Raw genomic sequence first — 19,181 nt, 5'->3', positions numbered from 1 at the left:
CCTAGAAATGTCATCTTTGTTCTCCAGCATCCTCTCCATGTCCACCTTGTTTATTGGAATAATTGTTCCGCTAGTACTGTTGAATTGTGCGACTCTGTTCATGTGCGTCCACATCTACCAACAATAGAGAAGCTCATGATACTAAATATGTTAATTCGTGTGAGAAATAATACATAAAGCTTTAGGATATCTTACTAGTTTCATGAACATGTGTGCCTCTTCTAACCTTTCTCTTCTGAGAAACCTCTTCTAACCTTTCTCTTCTTAGAAAACTAATGTACCTATCAATCCCTTCAAACAGAGAATGATCAACTAATCCCTTGCCAAGGATTGCTCGATAAGAGAATGATCAACTAATCCCTTGCCAAGGATTGCTCGGTAGAGAATTTCTTGTTTGTAGAAATAGGGATTACCCATGTGAATCAAAGTAGCGCTGAGATGTGCTTCTTCCACAAGCTTCACAATCATCTGGAAATGCGAGTGGTATATGTGTGGACGCACCGGATGTAAAACTCCCGGATCCACATGTGAGAAGTTGTGCGGTGGTCAAGATCAACAGCATCTGCTCTTGTGTCACGGTTTGGGGCAGGATTGTAGCAATGCATTATCAGTGTATTACTTGCGAGTAGTAGGCAGGCTGACGCACTGATGAATCTATCAGTTAGTCATCGGTCCCTCGTTGTCTTGGAGTGAACCATAAACCATCGATGAAACCTGAAGAAACAATGTGTAGTCATTGTACGTACATAGCAAATGATCTGCACACGTACACAACATGAATAAGATAAGAGCACATGCAACTACCACAAAACCTCAAGAACACTTACCTCACTGGTTCCTTTAAAGCAACATCAACCATAGATTGCACTGCAAAAGAGCAGGCGGGTCTTGAATTGTAACTCAGTTCTAATGTACTCCCTCTGTCCCAAATTACTTGTCTTAGATTACCGAAAAAGGCCTTCACCCCGCTTTATATATAAAGCACCGATCATCATGCACCCAGTACAAACACACGCCACCGCAACACACGCACACACCCAGGGCAGGATACATAGGCGTTGAGCGCGGCAACACCACTCCTAGCACTACTACCACGAAGAGATGAAGCTACATATGACGAACCATATGCTCCAAGGCGGCGCCATCAGGAAGGCTACAACACCGGAGCGCCGCCACCGCCCGACACCGGAATGCCTCGGATACGGGCCGAAAACATCCGTGAAAGAACAAAAACTGAAAATAAACCTGTAAATTTTGAATTCAGAACTGAGGCTTTTGGCGAAGGTACTACTGGCGAGAGGAAAGCTGGGGAGGTGGCCTATTCCGGCGGCAATCGGCATGGTGGACGGTGACAATTCTGCTCGAGCTCGATCTCGTCGGAGATAATCTACAAATCATGGTGCATAGTGCAGGGATGGAAACTACATTCCACTGTGATCATTACCATGCGAAGAAACGCTCAAAATATCAACCAAGGACGGAAGCAAAAGATTAGGAAACCATCTCTCGCGTCGAACGCTACAGTTACGGGCCAGCCCAAGAGCGGACCCTTAAAGAAAAGAAAACATTTATGACTGTGCGCGCCCAGGAGCGAAATTGGGCCTGGGCAACTGAGGCTGTAGCCCCAGGCGTGGCCCAACTAGCATCTATATGCATAGTAGGAAAAAAATCAGAATATGGGATACATAAAGCCCAGCCCCAGGCTTCACGTACTGATGTACAAGCCCATTAGCCCAACTCAGTCGATCGATCAGAATAGAAAACGAATCGCGCAGTACACGGTTGACGCTTCGATCTCTGATCTGTAGCGTGGTCGTTCGTCAAAAGTCAATCAAGAAAGAGAAAAAACATCCCTCGCCTGATCGCGGCAACAGAGAAACCCTCGCGTCTCTCGAACGGAGAGCCCAAGGCCCCAACCGCTGCGCCGGCGCCCTCGTCAACCGGCAATTGGCGATTCCCCGCCGCGCCGGCCGCCGGGTCCGGCGTCCTGACAAGTGATAATCCGTCTGCCTCTTGTTCTTCTGATCTTCTCCATCTGATTCTGAACTGCAGTGCACGCATTGAGGCCAACGCAACGCCCATTGTGCCGCACATGTAATATGTACTCCCTGCGTTCCAAAATAGATGATCCAACTTTGTACGAATTTTAGTACAAAGTTGAGTCATCTATTTTGGAACGGAGGGAATATCATTTAATTTTGTTTTCCTTAATTCCTTTATATCAGCCAAACTCAGTGAGTTATATATTTACTTTGTCAATTTTATTTCATTTGTTGTCAGCAAATTAGAAATACAAGATGACGAAGAGGACCCGTACAATTGAATCTTTCTTTCAGTCAACATCCAATCAGTACCAGTAAAACTGATCTGCGAAACAAGACGAATGATGAATGGATGATTCGCCGTTTGGTGTGCTATATCGAGTGTGATGTATTTGCAAGAATTGATGATATTAAGATTATATAGTGCTATCAAAAAATGAGGAAATGCAAGGGGCTACTACCCCGTGGACTTCGTGTTAATGCTATAATATGTTTTTTTTTGCAAATTTTCATATGAACAATTGATTTAGCCTATGTCCAGTGTCTTGATTTGAAATCTTTGATTTTATGTTTGCAGATTCTGGTCCGTCTACTATTGCTGGTGAAGAAACAATGGCCTTGAGTTAAGTAAGTCTTCACTAATTTGGTACCAAACCATGTTTGCAACGATGCCCTTTGTTAAACTATTTGTTTTATGGAATTTCCTCTCTTGATAATAATGAATTTATATTTCGTTTTGAATGTGATTTTGTGGCATACTTATAATGCACATTGATGTGCGTGGTAGTTGACGTTATATTTAGTCAGTTAGTTTTAGCCCTAGGCTTTGCGAAATCCTGGTTCTGCCTCTGGGCGTGCCGGCCGAACTTTGCGCTGGTTCGTGGGATCAAATTTAATCCAACTGACCATGACGCATCTCGCGCGCGCGGACCCACTCTCCCTTATCGCTTTCCAAACGACATGAACCCCCCATTTTCCTTCAGGTTCTCTATTTCTCTCTTTGGTACTCTTTGCCATGGCCGCTACCTCCAACGCGAGGCACTGGGCTGCTAGCCACTGGGCTGCTAGCCACTGAGCCCTAAAAGAAATAGGAAGAGAAGAAAAGAGAGTTCCATGTTGATTGTAAGGGCTGCTAGCCACTGGGCTGGAATCACGTTCATGATGAACTAGTAGGTCGGCCCTTCTTAAGTCGAAACGAGTCGCGCTTTCACTATTTGTTCTGTGTTTTTTCAGGTTTTTTTGTTTTGTTTTATCACCGGTTTTTCTCTATTTTCATTGATTTGTTCGTTTCTTTCTTTTTTGTTGTTTTATTTGTTTTTTATTACTTTCTCAGCTTTCACTGGGGTTTTCCTTTTTTGCTTTTCTTTGGTTTGTTTCTTTCTTCCTTCTTTCTTCCTTCTTCCTCATCATTTTTTTGTTTTATTTCTTCGCCTTGGTTTTTTTATTTCTTCTCCTTTTTTTCGGTTTTATTTTGAGTTCTCTTTGTTTCTTTTGGATTCATTCTACAATTTTTATAAATGTTGGCAACATTTTTCTAATACATGTCTGACATTTTTCCGATACCAATTTAACATTTTCTAATACATGGTCACATTTTTAATATATATTTTTAACAATTTTTAAATGCTCGATTAAAAATTTTAATACATGGTCAACATTTTTCCTATACACGTCTTCAAAAAAAATTTAAATGCTTGATTCAAAAAACTAAATATAATAATAAAATTTTAATACATGGTCAACATTTTTTCTATGCACATTTAACATTTTTTCAAATGCTTGGTTAACATTTTTAAAATGCAGTATTAACATTTTTTAACACATATTCAACATTTTTGCTGAACACATTTAACATTTTGTAAATGCTTGATTAAAAAATTATATATGATAAAAAAAATCCATCATTTTTTAATACATGGTTAACATTGTTTCTTTACACATTTAACATTTTGTATATACTTGTTCAACATTATTCAAATGCTTGATTAACATTTTTATATAGATGATCAATTTTTTCATCATTTTCTAAATACATGGTCCACATTTTTTCTATACACATTTAGCTTTTCCCATATGCTTGACTAATATTTTGCAAACACTTTTTCAACATTTTGCAAACATTTGTCCAACAATTTTTCAAATTCTTGACTAACTTTTTTAAATACATGATCAAATTGTTTTATACACATTTTATTTTGTACACATTATTCATATACATGATAAACATTTTTCCTATACATATTTAACATTATTCAAATGCTTGATCAACATTTTTTAAATGTTTAATGTAGAGTGATTTTTGCATTATATATTTATTTTGAATATTTAGAATTATAAAAAAAAAGTAAAAATAATAGAGCAAAAAACGTGGAAAAAACAAAACAAAAATGAGGATGTTATTGCCGCACGCCACCCATCAGTTAGGGTTTCCACCGTCTCGCTTAATGCCGGACATATGGGCACAGCAGGCCATGGCACGAAGGTGTTTCCAGGAGATGCCACGCTAGTGGGCTGGGCTTGGCCCAACAAGCAAGGGCTGTTGTTTTCCTCTTTTCTTTTTATTATTTCTACTTTTATTAGCCTAAATTTTTTGCTTTCATTCAATTCAAACAACTTCTGAATTGTTTGAACACTCAAACTGAGCTCAAACCTCGTGAAAAAGTTTATGAGGCTCACTCGGGAAAGGTATTCTTTTTGTGTTTTGATGGTTTGTTTTTTTATATGTTGATGGACACCTAATATCTGGCCATGCGCTCGAGAGCACCCCGAAATCACTAATTATGGAGTACTTCTTTTAAAGATCACTTTCATCTTCTCAGGTTGGGATAAATGGCGCGAACTGCATGCGTGTCACTTATCGCAAACTGAGAGTTTTCTCTTTTTTCGTACATCACTTTATTCAAAACGTTTTACCTTTTAAACTGTGCGTCCAAATCTTGAACTGTTTCCACCATTGGATTCTTCGCGTCGGTATCTTCAATACTAGATCCCATGTTGATAGGTTTTGATGAACTTTTTTTCACAAAAATAATCAGACGGAAAAACCAAACCAGGAGCACGTTTTTTCCCCTTTCCAAAAGAGTCACGGCCGTGCCTCTCGCGAAAGCACAACCGTGCCTCTTACAGAAGAAAAATCATGCCTCCCACGGAAAGGAAAAAAAACAAAAAACGTGGCTTTTTTCGTTTCCGAGAGGCATGGCCGTGCCTCCCGCGAAAGCACAACCGTATTTCTCGCGGAAGCAAAAGCGCGCCTCTCGTGGGAGCAAAAAAAATAGAAAATGTGTTTTTTTCGTTCCCGAGAGGCGCGGCCGTGCCTCTCGCGAAAGCACAACCGTGTCTCAAGCGGAAGCAAAACCGTGCCTCTCGCGGAAGAAAAAAAAGTATTTTTTTTTAGTTCTAAGAAGCACGACCGTGCCTCTTGTGAAAGAAAAAAAAAACAGAAAACATGTTTTTTACCGTTTTCGAGAGGCATGGCCGTGCCTCTCACGAAAGCAAAACTGTATGCCTCTGGCGGAAGAAAAAAAACAGAAAACACATTTTTTTTCCTTTTCTAAGAGGCATGGTCATGCTTCTCGCGAAAGCACAACAGTGCCTCTCGCGAAAGAAAAAAAAAGTTTGTTTTTGCGCAATTTTTTTTGCCCAAAAGCTAAGTGTAGGATCGAAAGTATGTCTAGAGGGGGGGGTGATTAGACTACTTGACCAAATAAAAATTTAGCCTTTTCCCAATTTTAGTTCTTGGCAGATTTTAGCTATCTTAGCACAAGTCAAGCAATCTCCACACAATTCAAGCAAGCATGCAAAAGAGTATATGAGTAGCGGAAAGTAAAGCATGCAACTTGCAAGAATGTAAAGGGAAGGGTTTGGAGGATTCAAACGCAATTGGAGACACGGATGTTTTTGTCGTGGTTCCGATAGGTGATGCTATCGTACATCCACGTTGATGGAGACTTCAACCCACGGAGGGTAACGGTTGCACAAGTCCACGGAGGGCTCCACCCACGAAGGGTCCACGAAGAAGCAACCTTGTCTATTCCATCATGACCGTCGCCCACGAAGGACTTGCCTCACTAGCGGTAGATCTTCACGAAGTAGGCGATCTCCTTTCCCTTACAAACTCCTTGGTTCAACTCCACAATCTTGTCGGAGGCTCCCAAGTGACACCTAGCCAATCTAGGAGACATCACTCTCCAAGAAGTAACAAATGGTGTGTTGATGATGAACTCCTTGCTCTTGTGCTTCAAATGATAGTCTCCCCAACACTCAACTCTCTCTCACAGGATTTGGATTTGGTGGAAAGAAGATTTGAGTGGAAAGCAACTTGAGGAAGGCTAGAGATCAAGATTCATATGGTTGAAATGGAATATCTTGGCCTCAACACATGAGTAGGTGGTTCTCTCTCAGAAAATGTGTATTGGAAGTGTAGGTTCGTTCTGATGGCTCTCTCCACGAATGAAGAGTGGGTGGAGGGGTATATATAGCCTCCACACAAAATCTAACCGTTACACACAATTTGCCAAACTCGGTGGGACCGAATAGTTAAACTCGGTCGGACCGATTCAGCAAACCTAGTGATCGTTAGGATTTTCGGTGGGACTGAGATGCAACTCGATAGGACCGATATGGTTAGGGTTAGGGCATAACGTAATCTCGGTGTGACCGATTACACAAACTCGGTGGGACCGATTTTGGTAATAAGCTAACTAGAGAGTTCGTCAGGTAAACTCGATGGGACCGATTCGCTCATCTCGGTGAGACCGAAATGTTATAAAAGGGAAACAGAGAGTTTACATTGCAATCTCGGTGGGACCGATCGCTCATCTCGGTAAGACCGAAACGTTACGAAGGGAAGCAGAGAGATTACAATCCCATCTCGGTGAGACCGAGATCCCTATCGGTGAGACCGATTTGCCTAGGGTTTGTGGCAGTGGCTATGGCATATGAAACTCGGTGGCGCCGGATAGAAAGAATCGGTGGGGCCGAGTTTGACTTTTGGTTTAGGTCATATGTGGATGTGGGAAGGTAGTTGAGGGTTTTGGAGCATATCATTAAGCACTATGAAGCAAAAACCTCATCAAGCAACACCTCGTCCCTCCTTGATAGTATTGGCTTTTCCTATAGACTTAATGTGATCTTGGATCACTAAAATATAAAATGTAGAGTCTTGAGCATCAAGCTTGAGCCAAACTTTTTGTCCTTAGAATTTTGAGGGACCCACTTTCCTCATCCATGCCATGCCATTCATTGAGCTTTTCTTGAAATATTAATCTTGGAATAGTGTTAGCTCAATGAGCTATATGTTGTTAGGAATTACCAAAACCATCCAGGTATAGTTGCACTTTCACTAAGTAAGACTAGTGAAAAACCAAAAAGTCATATAAAACTGAAAAAACAATTTAAAAAGCCAAAAAGGCGTGCGAAAAAAAATAAAATCAAATCAAATCCGGAGAGAGCGCCTAGAACGCGACACGTGGCGTCGGCTGAGCGCACATCAAGTGGCGCACTCTCATCCCACCCCCCAAATGATCGTTGGGAGGCTCCTAAAGGAGCGCTCGCCAACTAGTTGCTCCCGAAGCAACCCCCCCCCCACACACACACACATCGAAGGATTCATTCGCTGGGGGAGGGCAGCTTCCAATGATTGTTTCGATTGTCTGCTGGGTGGCAGCCCTCACTGACCCAAAAAGGGCGGTTAGCTTTTTCATATTAAAAAACGCCATCAACCCTTAAAAATCCATTTTCTTATAAAAACACATAGAAAACCTAAACTTTTTGAAAAAAATTCATGCTCTGAATTTGTGAAAATGTCGTCCTCTGATATCAGAAATTAACCATGGATGTTAAAACATATATTTAAACTTGCCGTGGTCCTACAATTTGAGTTGCCATGTGAACACAATATAAAAAAGAGGTAAATACACTGCAAGTCATAGAACTTGCACGCGACGGTCAGTTTGGTGCATAAACTTGTAAAATACGTGTTTCTGGTCATCTAACTTGTCCCTCCGTTTATATACGGTGCTTTCTACCGTATTCGGCTGTATCATGTCAATACATGGCGTGCCAACGTGGCAGGGGTCCATTGTCAGCGGTGGGTAACCCGTGTGCACTATTTTTTTCTTCAGGAAGCACCCTTGCATTTTTTATTTATGCAAAAAAAATCCTCAAATAAAATGAAAAATGATGAACGAACATTGGGATTCAAACAGAACACCTGCTACGATCCGCCACGCTTCGATAACCAATTGACCTTCATATTGTTCACACTCTTGGAGCACAATTAGCTTTATATAAGAAATATTGTGCGGCCTTAAAAAAAGACACTACAAGCTAAAATAGAAACCAAAACGTGAAAAAGGGAAGGCACCGGTTCAAACCTATGACCACATTTTTTAGAAGAACCTATGAACACATAAGCTCGCCGCGTGTGGGAGCACCAACCATCCGGCCACAATGAGTTAAAAAAATCAGCCACAATGACATTTAAATAGATAAACACATTTATCTTATGTATTCTTCTTTCTTTTTTCTATTTAAAATAAAATATAGTTCATAATGAATATACGTCAATTTCTTTCGGACAATCAACAGAACTCATTATAAATTCGAAAATCTAGATAAAAAATTATATGTAAAAAATAATGTACATAAATTTTTCGGAGAAATTAACTATTTTTTGTTTGAATTCAAATAATTTAAAAATTAAAAATATGGAAAAGTGAATATAGTGCACAGTGAATAGAGTGCACAATGAATATACACATTTTATGGGGACAAATCAGAAAAACTTTGTTTCAAATCGAATAATTCGAAATTTGAAAATCTAGAGAAAAGGAATGTGGCTCAGAATGAATGTAAGTATTGTTCGGACAAATCATCTAATTTTTGTTTGAATTTGAATAAGCTATATAAAAGAAATACAGTTCATAATCAATGTACGCAAATTTCTTTCGAACAAATCACTGGATATTTTGTCTGAATTCGAATATATTAAAATTGGAAAATCTTGATAAACGAAAATACAGGTCCGAATGAAATTTACGTAATTTTTTCCCGGAAAAATCAAATAATTTTTTCTTTAAATTCGAATTTTAAATTAAAAATCTAGATAAAAGAAAATGTTATGCAGAAGGAATGTATGTAATTTTCTTTCAAACAAATCAGTGGAAATTTTGTTTGAATCTGAATCATTTTGAATTGGAAAATGTAGAGAAAAGAAAATATATTCAGAATGTGTACTTTTATCCAAGAGGTGATATACCTTAGTAGTCCAAATGAAACAGCAAGCACGATCAGTTGAGGTGGTTAGGTTGTTAGCGCCATTACAACAGTTTGTAGTTTCAAACTCGCTCCATCCCTTTTTTTTCCAGCCAAATGTTTTTACGGCGAATACTGACGGCTGGGACCCAGCGGACAACTATTGTTGGAGTGCTTTTGTACAAAGTAAAAAAACGAGGGTGTTTTTGTAGAAAAAACATCACGTGCACTAGGCACTGACAATGGGCCCTTGCTACACTGGCATTGCCACGTAGGCAGCAAATACATCCACGTACGGGAAATATGACCGTATTTGCACACCCGCACAAGTTTAATGATCAGAAACACGTATTTTGCAAGTTCGTGCACCAAACTGATCGTCGCGCGCAAGTTGTAAGACTTCTAATGTATTTAACTCTATAAAAAACATGCTATCTCTAAATAAACAAAAATTGTCATAAAAACAAAATGCCATCTCTTAATAACAAAAAATGCAATCTTTTATAAGAAAAATGTCATCTCTTAATAATAAAAATGCCTTATGTCAATGATAAAAAAATCTATTAATATAAAAATGACAACTCTTAATAATAAAAATGTCATCTTAAAAAATGTCATTCACGTTTTTCTAACCCGCGGAGCTGTTTTTGGGTAAAATAAAAAACCTGGCATGTTTCCTGAGTTCGAACCCATTTCAGCAGTACCCTAACCCGAAACCCGCCATTAATGATCAAAATACCTACCATCCACTGATCCACCGATTTTCCACCCATCCACTCCATTGATCCAGGCGAACGCCCACCTCGACTACGCGACCGGCCCAGTCTACTATTTTATTTCATGTTTTACTGCTTAAATATGTTGAATTTTGCTGCTGCTATTGCTGAAATATGCTCCTAGCTTTTTCAAAAGTTGTTGTTCTCGCTGGCTGCTCTCGCGGGGATGGGTTCTCCGTGGGTTCAGAAAACCCGACGAGTTTAGAAGACGGGCAAAAAACTATCCCTGTGCACGGAGACGGACAGGTTTGCGGTTTTCTTGCGAGGATAGATTTGGGCAACCAAAACTCGGTGATTGATGTAGACTAGTGGTTAGGGCGCCATCATGTGGCGCCGTTTAAGAGAAAATTGTGCACACGTTTCTATTAAGGAAATACTAGTACATGGGATAATCACCTCCATCTAAAAAACATCTAAGAAAAGAAAAAAAATGCACACCTTCCCCTGCCATCCCATTGTGGACGTCACTCCTTCCCCACGAATAAGCTTCAGTTCACTTCCCCTCCCCTCCTATCCACATCCACAGATCCTCCCGCCAGGGCTGCCTTGCCCTGACGGCGCTCGTCGGCGGCCACGGCAACACAAGTACCGGCCGTCTCTCTCCTCCCGCCAGGGCTGCGCGTCTGAACTGACCTGACCTGACGGCGCTCGCCGGCAGCAAGACGCGTACCGGCGGAGATATGGGCCAGGGTGAGCGCCCCTCCACCCTCCCTTCCTCCCTCCCTCCACCCACCCTTGCCAGATGATTTTTGACAGCCACGCATAATTTGTTGATGTGTAAAGGTTGCATGCATGGACAAAAATAGTTACTCCTCTTTAACTGCAAAAAAGTCTTATTATTTTGGTAATAAAGAGGTACCCTCTCCGTTCCTAAATATAAATTTTTCTAGAGATTTTACTATAGACTACACACGGAGTGAACCTATACTCTAAAAGGCATCTATATACATCCGAATGTAGTCTCTATAATGTAATCTCTAAAAGGACTTACATTTAGGAACCGAGAGAATAGTATTTGCAGCTTTACCAAAAAAACATATTCGGTTTTTTAAAATTTTCGACTACTTTTATTTTAGTGTTCACCAGGTGCTGGTGAGTCCACATACCAAATTGAATTAAGCCGCACTTCGGCTGCGGCCGAAGCCTTCGATGGCGGTGCCTACGGGCTCCGTCCCCTTGTTGGAGGCATCGATGTTGCTATCCTCTCCTTCCCTTGCTCGACATGCTTCGGGGGAAACCCTAGATTCGATCTTCCGGGTCGGATGATGACGACGCCATTGGCTATGCTCGGCGTCGTGTTTCCTCTCGAGGACATCATCTTGGAGCTAGACTCGGTTAGAGGGACTAAGTGCTCGTGGAGGTTGTTGGCGACGGCTTATGTGACATCTTCGTGAGAGCAGAAGAAACACCCTTCACATGCAAGGTGCGGCAGGCGAGTTATTTATGCGAATCTCAAGGGATTGAAACGACATATGTTTACTCTTTCGGACATAGCGTTCCTCTTCGATGTCATCGAGTTTCGTGGATATGCTTGTGGCAGCCTGGATTGACATGACAGTTTTCGGTGTGCACTTTGGTAGTAGCGAAGGCGCTCGAGTGCCCGACTGGCTGTGTTGTCGGGTGTTTGTCTTTCTGGCATGTTGTATGTATTGTGGTGCTTTAAGCCTAGTTTTGCTTGGCGCTGCTTTAGGTTTTTGCCTGGTTTTCCTCGATAAACCGAGCAACTCTTTTTTTCTTCTTCTTTTTTAGCACTCGTCTTATGCGGTGCATTCCTCCTTTAGGGTGTTACTTGTAATACCCTTTCTGATTAATGAATTTGGCAGCTCTCCTGCCAATATTCCAAAAAGGCGAACCAACCTGTGGTTGAGATGGTTAGGTGGAGAATGGTATCCTAGCTCACCAGGGTTCAAGTCTTGGTGCTCGCATTTATTCTGGATTTATTTCAAGATTTCCGGCGATATGCTTTCCCGTCAAGTACGAGACGTTTACTATGACTTTGTAAAATCTCAAAATAATATGTTGGTTCAGTCTCTTTCTCGAAGATGCTCATATAAATAGGGTGTGTGTGCATTCATAGGGGCGAGTGTATGCGCATTTATACAAGCGCTTGCGTCTGTCCCGTGTTAAAAAATAATCATTATTATTATATAAATAAAGAAGAAAAAGGATTCAGCCGCCTGGTGGGTTCCGCGACGACCATGCCCCAGGAATAAGCTTCACTTGACACACAGCAAGCAATGCAGCAGCAGCACGGGGACTGAAACTGTTCCCCCCATCCCATCCACATCCACATCCACAGATCCTCCCGCCCTGACGGCGCTCGTCGGCGGCCGTCTCTCTCATCCCGCCAGGCCAGGGCTGCGCGTCTGACCTGACCTGACCTGGCGGCGCTCGTGGGCGGCAAGACGCGTACCGGCGGAGATCTAGGCCAGGGTGAGCGCCCCTCCCTCCCTTCCTCCCTCCACCCACCCATGCCTGGATTTCTTTCTTTCTTTCTTTCACCGCACCCGCGTCCTTGATTTTCCGCTTGCAAGACACAATTTTTACTTTACTTTAGATTCTCTAGACTCTACAGCCTTTAAACAAAGCTCTCGATTAGTTTACCTTTTTTACCCCCGCTCCATATAAAAGAAAGAAAGAAAGATGGCGACCGATGTTTGCGCTTTGGATTGAAATCCAAGTTCCAACCCACTGTTACTTCTTTATTTTATTTTTATCTTATCTAGATGCTAAGAATGGACCAAAGAAGCAGCAGTTTTACCTACTACAGTAATTAATTTAACTGTATAGCACAAGGGAAAAACTACACAAATATTAATAATAATAATAATAATACCAGAAAAACGTGTATGGATTACCTCACACTCACATCAACCAGGGAGGATTGGATGTGGATGTGGATGTTACTGTTTCCCCCAAAGTTGCTTCAATTTCATAAACATCTTTGTTTGGTGCTCGAATAAAAACACATATCTCTGTTAGTAATTGCATAGACATACTCGAAAAAATTTCACAGCTTTCTTTGCACCTGATGCCCATTCCTTGTCTTCCTCTAATTAACTTTGCAGCCGATCGATGTATCCGGTTCCACGGCAACATATCTGCCATGGAAACAACATATAAGCTGGGCAAATACAGAAAACAGTTTGCTCAATTAATGACTTGTTGTATACATAGACTGCAAAATCTACTTCCATAACATAATTATTGCTAGCTGGCTGCATCTATATAAATAATGCTAAATTGTGTCCACTGCTAATCTGCTTGCTCGCAGGCAGGACGACAACACATGTCAAACATCCAGTCACCATGAGCCTATCTGCCACTGGGATAATTAGTGATGTCGATGATTGCGTCAACTTGTTCCAGTGGGCCAGATCTGCCATTCCATCTCTGCACTCCGGCTTGAGTGGCTCACAGCAGGAAATTCTCCAGGAGCATGTGTCGCGCTTACAGGGTGGCCTACAACGTCTCAGGGATCAGTGGGCCAGATCTGCCATTCCATCTCTGCACTCCGGCTTGAGTGGCTCACAGCAGGAAATTCTCCAGGAGCATGTGTTGCGCTTACAGGGTGGCCTACAACGTCTCAGGGATGCTCTTCCTGCAATGTATGACCTCATTGACCGAGCAGAGCGGAGAAGCCATGACACCCGTGTGGAAAAGCTCCTTCCAGTACTCAAGGATACAGTCTATGAGGTCGAGGACCTTCTTGATGAGGCCAAATGGTACGAAGTGAAGGCGCAAGTTGAGGGCAATGCAACCCAATCTCCTCCTCTCGTCGAGTTCATCGATGATGTCGTCCAAGGCAGCAGCTTCGGCAAGCTGAGTCATGTCCAATCAAGGTTGAGGAATCTTTCGAGTCAGCTGGAGATCGCTGGGCTTGCTGAAGCTACAGAACAGGTTGACAGATTAGTCAAGCCAAAGACCGGCTCTTTGCCATATGAAGGCCTATTTTTTTGTTATTACAAGGAGCTAGCGCAGGTGATGGGATTTTCCACAAATTCAAAATGCAAGAGACCAACGAGTTTGGCCAATGCATCAACAAGCGCATCAGCAAACAACCAATTCAGTAACGGATTAAGAAGAATATCGAGCCTTCCTGTTTTGGTAATACAAGGAGCTGGTGGTGTTGGAAAGACTACTTTGGCCCGACGTATATGGTTCAATCAAACAGGGAAGCCTCGGATCATTTGGATTCATGTCTCAGATGGCTTTGATGTGAAGAGGTTAACTAAAAAGGCCATACAACTCTGTACTGGGGAGGAGACAACAACTGATGATTTGGATTCTCTTCAGCGTGACCTTTCTAAGCATGTGAGCAATAAAAGGTTATTGGTCTTCCTTGATGATATGCGGGATGATGCCTTGAAGGAAAACGGGCAGTGTTGGAAGAGGTTTTGTGCACCTTTTAGGAATGTCCGAGGGGGAAGCATGATTTTGGTCACTACTAGATGTTCAGAGGTTACTGAGGGGGTGCGGACAATGGGGCCCATTATCTTAGATGGTCTAAAAGGTGATGTCTTTTGGAATTTTTTCAAATTGTGCGTGTTTGGAGATGGGAGGTCTGAGATTGATCCTGAGTTAGAGCGCATCGGTAGAAGTATACTTCCTAAATTGAAGGGTTCTCCTTTGGCCGCCAAAACTTTGGGACGCATGTTAAGCAGGGACCTTCAAGCATCCCATTGGAATTCTATACTTGAGAGTGAACTGTGGGAGTTGAGACAAGAGGAGGCCGACATTTTTCCGGCCCTTCAGTTGAGCTACATGCATTTACCATTCTATTTGAAGCGATGCTTCGCATTCTGTTCTGTGTACCCCAAAGATTACAAATTCCAGAAGGCACGCATAGCTGAAGTTTGGGTAGCGGAAGGCTTTGTGGAATCTCAAGGGGGTGTTCCAATTCAAGATATTGGCTGTCAGTATTTTCAAGACCTTGTAACACGGTCCTTCTTTCAAATGGTTCCCGGTGGATACGTAATCCCTGACCTATTGCATGACCTGGCACAAAAAGTTTCAGAGCACGACTGCTGCATCTTAAGAAATGATAGTTGCTTTGATAAAGTCCCACAGGATGTTCGTCATCTGTACGTACTCCCTAGCAGTGACTTTGATGGTTCCAACTTGTTGAGACTGTGCAGGTACACAAAGTTACGTACCCTAATTTGCAAGAAGAGTTTAGGGAAAACCTTGAAATCTCCAGAGATTGTGCTTTGAAGAGGATTCCTTCAACTTTCCGATGGCTATATAATCTGCAGATTTTCTATGCCAAGAAATGCAAGCTAGAAAGACTGCCTAGTGACTTTGGTAAGTTGATCAACTTACAGAAATTTGAATCGGATGGATTGCCATATTATCCTGGGTGCCGTATGCGTGTTAATGCAGCAGATGGGCAGGGGCAAAGAATAGTTAGGTTAATGAAGAATCTGAACCAATTTCATGGCTTGGAGATCACTCATGTTGGCATGCTAACTAAGGATGATGCAGCAGAATCAAAACTGAAGAATAAGAAAGACCTTGACGAGTTGAAACTGAAATTTAAATCAGATGGGTTACCAATTTCGTCATGGTTTTCAGGCTATCCCGAGTCTCAGTTCATGCAGGACAATGAGATAGACATGCTTCATCAGTCTCAAATCATCCAGGACAATGAGATAGAAGTGCTTCAATCTCTGCAACCTCCTATCAGTCTCAAGTCTCTGTTCCTCCAGAATTATGCTGGTGTCTCGCTCCCAAGCTGGTTTCGGCAGCAAAACATACCAAGCGTCTTCCAGCTCTACGGGAGTTGCACATTCTGTGCCGCTCTCTTACATCTATTGGAGGCTCCACTAACCTTTCCCTTTGTACCGGCACTGGCAGCATTAGAGCATTCTCATCCCTTAGTGTCCTAAGTATTTCACATTGTGATGAATTGTCAACCCTTGATGACCTCCTAACACAAGAATATCTACCTGCTATTGAGGAAATTGCAATCTGTTTTTGTGGGGAGTTACTGTCCCTGCCAGGTGAAAGCTTTGGGAGTTTTCCTTATCTGAAAGATCTGCGGATTGACAACTGCAGAAGCCTCAACTGGCAAAGGAGATTGGTGTTGCCATCGTCTCTGCAAAGGCTCCGCTTAGATTATTGTGGGGATATGTTTTCATCTGTTCCCAGCTGCCTTACAAATCTAACGTCCCTCGTCTCACTGACAATGAAGGGATGCCAGGGTATAAGATGCATTCCAGGCGACATTTGGCGTTGTGATCTTACATCACTTGAGTTGTTGGAGATTCGGGATTGTCCAGACCTAGTTTCAATCGGTGGAGCAAAGGCAGTTGAGAAAATAAAGTCAGTGTGGATATGTGGGTGTCCAAATTTAAATGGAGTATCAGGGATCCTGAGAAGGTGCAGCAAAGGTACGTGTTGCCCGCTCAGCTTTTACTCCGCATGTGTTCCAAATTCATGACATACTGAAAAAAAGGTAGAGTATGTATTATGCAGTAAAAATCCAACTTAAATCATGCTGGACTTGCTTGTTGATGACACCTTTCGTGTATTGTATGTCTTGTTTCTGCTTGTTAGTTCCAATTCAACACAAGTGACATTTTGAGGAAACTCGCTAGATGTAATTAAGAGTGTTGCTGTGCTGCGTGGGTTTAGTCGCACACTATATTTTTTTTAACCCAAATTTGCTTTACCGACCATGTGTTGTTTTTCTTGAAGGATGAGTGCTACTAAATGACAAGCGAGCTCGAACCCATGGCTGCATTGCTTGGAAGTTGGAAAACCCGGGGATGGCGAGACTTGGTGCAGCACTAGTTACTTGGAAGTCAGGAGACCTGAGGACTGCAAGACGTCGTTTGTTACATCTCGTAGTCTCTACCTATCTCTCTGCAGCTGATTCTCCCTTTGATTCTACGTACTCCCTCCGTTTGGAATTACTTGTCTCGAAAATGGATGTATCTAGAACTAAAATATGTCTAGATACATCCATTTCTTCGACAAGTAATTCAGAACGGAGGGAGTACTATTTTGCGCTGATAATTAACTTGTAATAAATGATGCAGAGTCACCGTGGGTCTCTTAAGGCATGTTTTTTTTTGAACAACAAAAGGCGCACTAGGCGCCAAACTTTCTTATTTCAGCTCAGAAACACCGTACAGCATGAATTACAAAGCCCTGAAATTGAAAAGTAGAGAGAAGAGAAACTACAGGGCAAGTCATATTCCGATGAGCTGAAGCGAAACAACATATATCAGGTTCTACCTGATGTTAGAACCTGGTGAGCTACGTTGTGTGCAATACCATTGATCTCCCTAGAGATGTGAAACACCTGGGACTGAAGATCTGAGGAGTAGCAGAAGAAGTCAGCCAGAATTTTCCTTATAGTCCAAGGAGTAGTAAATTCCTTAATCTTTCTGCTAGCCGCCCATGACGCCAAAGACAGATTGTCAGTGAGGAAAGTGGGCTGAGAAATGCATAGCTGTTTGGCCACTCTAGCCGCCAAAAGAAGCGCCAAAGCTTCAGCTTGTAAAGGTGTATCTGTGATAACAGTAGAAGCTTGGATCTGCACATTGACCTCCAATTGGTCTTGTGGTAAAGAGAGGTAAATTCCAATTCCAGTAGCAACAGATCCTTGAGTCAAGCCTGGAATTTTTTTGCATCTAAATGCTGCATCAGAGTATACTTTTGGTCCTGTAACTTGAAGATCAGACTTAATCGTTTTCCCTTGCATAGGAATCTGATTAGTAAGAGGTAAAACACCGACCATCTCATTGGATTTGAGCTGAGAAGAAATATGTATATAATCATCGAGTTCATTACACAGGGCTATAGCAGCAGTGTTAATATGATAAGGAAGAGATTTTTTCATACTAAATAAATAATCATTCCTAGCTTTCCAAAGACACCACATAAATTTAAGAATGTTGGGTAGAGAAGCATGAGGATGATTCATATTAATCAGAGCAAGGAAAATACTGTGAATATTAGGATTACTTTGAACTAAAATATCCATTCTAATGCACCAAGGATTCAGAAACCAAGCAGCTCTAGCAAAATCACAAAGAAAAAATAAATGCATCTCATCCTCAGGCTTACCGCATCTGCTACAAAGTTGAGATATGTGCACGGAGAAGCGGCCAGCTCTCAAACCTGTGGGAAGAGCTTTTCTAAGAAGCCTCCAAGCAAACGTTTTTACCCTGGGAATCATCATCTTTTGTTTCCAGACCTCATTTAGAAGATTCTTGACCTGCAAAGAAACCTGAGAAGGTGCAAATCTAGGATTGGCATGAATATCCTGCAAACACAGCTGACGGGATCCAACTGTACCCTCACTGACAGACGGCGAAGGTGTGCTCAGGGTCGAGGGATCATAGCTTCCTCCTTCGTGCTGACGAAATGCCATAACTGATAAATGTTCAGTGCTAGCTTCAAAAGACATGCTCCCCGAATTTTTGCATCGGCTTGTGCACACATTATTGCTACTGTCCAGTTGAGCCGATCCGCTGTCGTGCTTCCAAGTGGAAGAACGAGCACGATTGCGAAGAAACCCATGGAAATTAGGACGCACACTTCCAGATTCGCCGTTCGGAGGAATGTCCCATCTGCTATTCCTAGATCGATGGTAGCTCCGCTGAGATGTTGTGGATCCAGGAAACTCAGCGCCCCCCAAAAAAACTCCTCTGACTGAACTCTTTACCACAGTGCTGGCAACACCGTCACTAAGAACAGGGGCGGCTCCCACACCACCAGCTGGATAAGATTGTCCAATGAAAACTTGCGTGTCTGGTGGAGCACCGAGTAAGCTTGATTGACTGGCAGCCTTCTTCGCCGGAGGAGAGGGGATACCAAAAAGTGAGGCGGATGTACGTTTGGGACTGGATTGAGTAGGCGAGGGAATGGGATGGCAGGTAGGAGAAGGGAAAAGCGATGCGCCCGGGGAAGGGAAGGACAAATAGCGACATTTGCACCGGAAACTTTGTCCTCCAAATGCATTTGAATAGCAGAGGTAGGGGAAGTCTGCACAAAGTGAGATGAAGGGACAACGCACCGACTAGGAATATCTGCGAGGCGAAGAGGATTATTTTGGGCAGTCTGCTGGTCCAAATCTGGCTCATATCTCTGTCCCTGA

General features: G+C 42.3%; 1 pseudogene; it reads left to right on the top strand.

Moving 5' to 3' along the window:
- The first annotated feature begins 13,600 nt into the window (after positions 1 to 13,600).
- On the top strand, positions 13,601 to 15,960 carry LOC125538599 (annotated as a pseudogene).
- Positions 15,961 to 19,181: the final 3,221 nt, after the last annotated feature.

This window comes from Triticum urartu, chromosome 2, assembly GCF_003073215.2.
Source record: "Triticum urartu cultivar G1812 chromosome 2, Tu2.1, whole genome shotgun sequence".
Classification (NCBI taxonomy): Eukaryota; Viridiplantae; Streptophyta; class Magnoliopsida; order Poales; family Poaceae; genus Triticum; species Triticum urartu.
This window is presented reverse-complemented; position numbering and strand designations above follow the sequence as displayed.